Source organism: Triticum urartu, chromosome 5 (assembly GCF_003073215.2).
Source record: "Triticum urartu cultivar G1812 chromosome 5, Tu2.1, whole genome shotgun sequence".
NCBI lineage: Eukaryota > Viridiplantae > Streptophyta > Magnoliopsida > Poales > Poaceae > Triticum > Triticum urartu.
Window position 1 is genome coordinate 104,409,626 of NC_053026.1, and position 6,783 is coordinate 104,416,408.

Genomic DNA, 6,783 nt, shown 5'->3' on the forward strand with positions numbered 1-6,783 from the left:
AGACCTATTGACCACTGTGCCGGGTTGTGCGACGCCCTTCGGTTTGCTGTGTCTTCAAAGAAAGTTTTTGATCCAAATGAGCAACAGGGTGAGAGCATTTCACTTTTCGAACTGCATGGCGAAATCGTTGAACCGACACAAGTTCCGAGTCAGAAGAAAGACAAATTACCTCATCATGATCTGCATGGCTGGCCTCCGCATCATCCTGGAAATAATCATTGTCAGTAAAATATATGGATAGAAGTCAAGGGAGATCAAACTTTACCTCTTCAGCTGAGTCATCAACATCTTCTGGTGGTTCTGAAGACTCAGCAGTTTTCTTTTTGGCAGCTTTCTTGATGACCTTGGTCTTACTACGAGGAGCCTTAGCTACTTTGTCTTGAGTTTTCTTTTTCCAAAAAGAGCTCATGGCCTATGGGATTGCACAAAGGTATTATTATAGCAGTGTCAAAGCGGAGAAGGATAAGGAAAAGTACAAGGTTAAAATATTTACCCCGGGCGGTTTGTTGGAGGCGTAAAAAGGACGCAGACCAATTTGAGTACATACGGCGAGCGGTTCATCGAGTATTTTCTTTACACTTTCACTGACTTCATCGTCCGTCAGTGCTATTGAATTAAACCGTTGAGGATCATTGGTTTTGCCGGTGTATTCGAACATCAATCCGGGCCGGCGGCTTAAAGGAAGAATGCACCATGAAATCCAGCAACGGACAAGATCAACACCAGTTAAACCGTTGGCAAGAAGAGGCCGAAGTTTAGCGAGTTGAGGTGCATAGGCTTGTCGATCTTTGGCAGGCAATCTCTGAGGTAAAGGGTGATTATTACTGAGCCGGTGCGGACGGTAGCCCGGCAAGGGATTCTCTTCAGCAGGGGCGGTATTCTGACAATAGAACCAGGTTTGGTTCCAGTCTTTTGGATGGCTGTGAAGTTCTGCGTGAGGAAAATCAACCTCTTTCCTTTTTTGGATTGACACACTGCCAAGTTCAGTATTAGGTCCATCAGAAAATTCCGTCCGGCGGTTTAAGTGCAAGAGATCTAGAAAGAGATCGACAGTTGGTTCTTCTTGCAGATAAACCTCGCAGAATACTTGGAAATTGCATATGTTGGACACAGAATTTGGTCCAATATCTTGAGGATGAAGTTGGAGCCTGGCAAGAACATCCCGGAAAAATTTTGATCCGGGAGGACTGAAACCTCGAGCTAAATGTTGCAAGAATACAATCACTTCTCCATCTTGAGGTTCAGGGGGGCACTCAGGGCCAGGAACTCGCCAACGGAGGACATTTTTTGAAGCCAAAGTGCCAGTGGTGATATATTCATTGATTTGCGTTTCTGTGATCCGAGACGGAACCCAGTTGCAAGCGGCAAATTGCTTCGTCATCTTACAAAGACTGTAAAAGGAAAATGGTCGGTTTACGATTGGCGGTTCGTATGTGTTTGTCAAAATGTTAAACCGGCAATTCAAGGTATACGTATGAAGTGAACCAGGCATGGCTGTTCAAAGTCTAGATGGCGGTTTAAGAGAGGGATAATGACATACAACGGATTATCAACACTAAAGGATAAACCGCCTTTTTGAGGCAGAACCCCAAGCTGGAAATTTGTTAAGTGTGGAACAAACAGGTTTCACAAGTTGCAATTATTATTTTGGATCAAACGATCGCTCTGGAAGGAAAAATTTCTAGACCTAAAACACTGCAGAGAAGTTCATACATTCGAAGAGGGCTTCCAAACAATGGAAATAAGATCTATTTTTATGCAAGATAAGCACAAACAGTTGCCACAGCAGTTCTACGTTGTTTTTTCAATCTAAACAGGGCATTGGAGGTGAAAACTAACAACGGTTTTGCATCGGGCGGTGATGACCGCCGACGAACTCAAACAAAGTTCCAATGCAGATCTGAGAAGGGGAAGGAGAAGAACTCACGGATGTGGACGAGCTGCGGAGGTTCGCCGTCGATTTCTGGTCAGAATCAGGTCGATGCAGCGGCCTGAGTCGGTGCGGACTGGAAGATCAACAACGGCGGTGGCGGCAATACTTGAGGTCTTCAGGTCGCGAGGAGGAAGACGATGTGGTTTTGAAAGGGGGGAAATGGAAGGCACCTCGGTCTTATTTATAAGGAAGTGAGATAAAATGGTAGGCGCGAAAATCGAGGAATCGAAAGCGGCAAAAGAGGATGCAGCTGTCGCCTCGATCTTCGGGAATTAATTAAAGAGAAGGGAATCTTTATAAAACTTTTTTATACAGGAATGACGTCACAATTATTTACTACAGTAACAGAAGATGAAGTCATGGCGATTCATCAAAGTTCATAGGGAGAAGACAATATGGCGGTTTACGAGAATTGCCAGAAGTTCAAGGATTGAAGACTGACATGAACAGGTTCAAATCAATCTGGGGCCTAATGTTGAGGATATAACCACTGAGGATAAACCGCCCAGGAGGGGCCGGTTCACCTTCAGTTATACTGAAGCCCAAGGAAACCCAGAAGATGGCGCTTTACGTATGAAGCTTAGAGGCCCAGAGCCCACAGGCGGTTTAGGGCCCATGATAGTAAACCGCCATGATTGTATAAACTTGCATTGTAAGATAAGAAAGAATAGACCAAGGCGGACACTTGTATGAGCCAGCCTCGGGACTCTGTAGACCGGCCGGAATCCTCCTGAATATATAAAGGGGTGACCCGGCGGCGGTTCAAGAGAGAAAAAACAACAACTCGAAGCCAGACAAAGCGGATTCGCTCCCTGGTCTTCGAAACCCCAGCAATACCAATCACAACTAGACGTAGGCTTTTACCTTCATCGAAGGGGCCGAACTAGTATAAACTCTCGTGTCCCTTTGTCCGGTTTAACCCCTTCAAGCTAACCCGTAGTGATGGCTCCACGACTAAGTCCTTCCATGAGGACATCTGCCATGACAATTCCACGACAAGTACGGTGGTTCCTATGACTCAACAAAGAAGAAAAAGAACTACGAAAGATCTAAGTCTTCGAGCTCCATAGTCTTCATGCGATGTCTTCTCTTGTCATAGTCTTCAATGTGAATATCTTCACATACCACCTTTGACTTCAATGTCTTCATACATTTTTAGGGGTCATCTCTGGTAGGAAAACCGAATCAATGAGGGACTTCTACATGTGTTATCCTGCAATTCTCACAAACACATTAGTCCCTCAACTAGGTTTGTCGTCAATACTCCAAAACCAACTAGGGGTGGCACTAGATGCACTTACACTTAGCATTATGATCGTTTAGTTTATTGCTGTTGCTTTCTTCATGACTTATACATGTTCCTATGACTATGAGATTTATGCAACTCCTGAATACCGGAGGAACACTTAGTGTGCTATCAAACGTCACAACTTAACTGGGTGATTATAAAGATGCTCTATAGGTGTCCCCGATGGTGTTCGTTGAGTTGGCATAGATCGAGGATAGGATTTGTCACTCCGATTGTCTGAGAGGTATCTCTGGGCCCTCTCGGTAATGCACATCACTATAAGCCTTGCAAGCAATGTGACTAATGAGTTAGTTGCGGGATGATGCATTATGGAATGAGTAAAGAGACTTAGCAGTAACGAGATTGAACTAGGTATTGAGATACCGACGATCGAATCTCGGGCAAGTAACATACCGATGACAAAGGGAATAACGTATGTTGTTATGCGGTTTGACTGATAAAGATCTTCGTAGAATATGTAGGAACCAATATGAGCATCTAGGTTCTGCTATTGGTTATTGACCGGAGATGAGTCTCGGTCATGTCTACATAGTTCTCGAACCCGTAGGGTCCGCACGCTTAACGTTCAGTGACGATCGGTATTATGAGTTTATGTGTTTTGATGTACCGAAGGTAGTTCGGTGTCCCGGATATGATCATGGACATGACGAGGAGTCTCGGAATGGCTGAGACATAAAGATTTATATATTGGAAGGCTATGTTTGGACATCGGAATGGTTCCGGGTGAGTTCAGGCATTTACCGGAGTACCGGTGGGTTACCGGAACCCCCTGGGGAGTATATGGGCCTTATTGGGCCTTAGTGAAATAGAGGAGAGGAAGGCCAAGGAGGAGGGAGCCCCCTAGCCCAATCCGAATTGGGTGGGGGGCCACCCCCCTTCCTTCCCTCTCTCTCTCTCCCCCCTTCCTTCTCTCCTACTCCAACTAGGGAAAGGGGGGATCCTACTCCTGGTGGGAGTAGGACTCCCCCTAGGGCGCGCCATAGAGAGGGTCGGCCCTCCCCTCCTCCACTCCTTTATATACAGGGGAAGGGGGAACCTCATAGACACACAAGTTGATCTCTTAGCCATGTGCGGTGCCCCCTCCACAGATTTCCACCTCGGTCATATCGTTGTAGTGCTTAGGCGAAGCGCTGCGTCGGTAACTTCATCATCACCGTCATGACGTCGTCGTGCTAACGAAGCTCTCCGCTGACACTCAACTAGATCTAGAGTTCATGGGACGTCACCGAGTTGAACGCGTGCAGATCGCGGAGGTGCCGTACCTTCGGTGCTAGGATCGGTCAGATCGTGAAGACGTACGACTACATCAACCGCGTTATCATAACACTTCCGCTTACGGTCTACGAGGGTATATGGACAACACTCTCCCCTCTCGTTGCTATGCATCACCTAGATGGATCTTGCGTGTGCGTAGGATTTTTTTTTGAAATTACTACGCTCCCCAATAGTGGTATCAGAGCCAGGTCTATGGGTAGATGTTATATGCACGAGTAGAACACAAAGGAGTTGTGGGCGTGGGTATATACATATTGCTTGTCGTCACTAGTTGTTTCTTGATTCGGCGGTATTGTTGGATGAAGCAGCCCGGACCGACATTACATGACCGCATTCATGAGACTGGTTCTACCGACGTGCTTTGCACACAGGTGGCTGGCGGGTGTCAGTTTCTCCAACTTTAGTTGAATCAGATTCAATGAACAGGGTTCTTTCTGAAGATCAAAAAGCAATCACTATACCGCGTTGTGGTTTTTGATGCGTAGGTAAGAATGGTTCTTGCTAAGCCCGTAGCAGCCACGTAAAACTTGCAACAACAAAGTAGAGGACGTCTAACTTGTTTTTGCAGGGCATGTTGTGATGTGATATGGTCAAGACGTGATAATATATAAGTTGTTGTATGAGATGATCATGTTTTGTAACAGTTATCGGCAACTGGCAGGAGCCATATGGTTGTCGCTTTATTGTATGAAATGCAATCACCATGTAATTGCTTTACTTTATCACTAAGCGGTAGCGATAGTCGTAGAAGCAATAGTTGGCGAGACGACAATGATGCTATGATGGAGATCAAGGTGTCAAGCCGGTGACGATGGTGATCATGACGGTGCTTTGGAGATTGAGATCAAAGGCACAAGATGATGATGGCCATATCATATCACTTATATTGATTGCATGTGATGTTTATCCTTTATGCATCTTATTTTGCTTAGTACGGCGGTAGCATTATACGATGATCTCTCACTAAATTTCAAGGTATAAGTGTTCTCCCTGAGTATACACCGTTGCTACAGTCCATCGTGTCGAGACACCACGTGATGATCGGGTGTGATAAGCTCTACGTTCACATACAACGGGTGCAAGCCAGTTTTGCAAAAGCAAAATACTCAGGTTAAACTTGACGAACCTAGCATATGCATATATGGCCTCAAAACACTGAGACCGAAAGGTCGAGCGTGAATCATATAGTAGATATGATCAACATAGTGATGTTCACCATTGAAAACTACTCCATCTCACGTGATGACCGGACATGGTTTAGTTGATATGGATCACATGATCACTTAGATGATTAGAGGGATGTTTATCTAAGTGGGAGTTCTTAAGTAATATGATTAATTGAACTTAAATTTATCATGAACTTAGTCCTGATAGTATTTGCATATCTATGTTGTAGATCAATTGCTCGCGTTATAGCTCCCTGTTTATTTTTTGATATGTTCCTAGAGAAAAATAAGTTGAAAGATAATAGTAGCAATGATGCAGACTGGATCCGTGATCTGAGGATTATCCTCATTGCTGCACAGAAGAATTATGTCCTTGATGCACCGCTAGGTGACGGATCTTTTGCAGGAGCAGATGCAGACGTTATGAACGTTTGGCAAGCTCGGTATGATGACTACTTGATAGTTTAGTGCACCATGCTTTACGGCTTAGAACCGGGACTTCAAAAAAAATTTGAACGACATGGAGCATATGAGATGTTCCAAGAGATGAAATTGGTATTTCAGTCTCATGCCCGAGTTGAGAGGTATGAGACCTCTGACAAGTACTTTGCCTACAAGATGGAGGAGAATGGCTCAATCAGTGAGCATGTGCTTAGAATGTCTAAGCACTACAATTGCTTGAATCAAGTGGGATTTAATCTTCCAGATAAGATATTGATTGATAGAGTTCTCTAGTCACTATCACCAAGTTACTGGAACTTCGTGATGAACTATAATATGCAAGGGATGACGAAAACGATTCCCGAGCTCTTCGCAATGCTAAAATCGGCGAAGGTAGAAATCAAGAAAGAGCATCAAGTGTTGATGGCTAACAAGACCACTAGTTTCAAGAAAAGGGCAAAGTGAAAGAAAGAGGAACTTCTAAGAAGAATAGCAAGCAAGTTGCTGCTCCCATGAAGAAGCCCAAAGCTAGACCCAAGCCTGGAACTGAGTGCTTCTACTGCAAAGGAAATGGTCACTGGAAGTGGAATTGCCCTAGATACTTGGCGGATAAGAAGGATGGCAAAGTGAACAAAAGTATATTTGACATACATGTTATT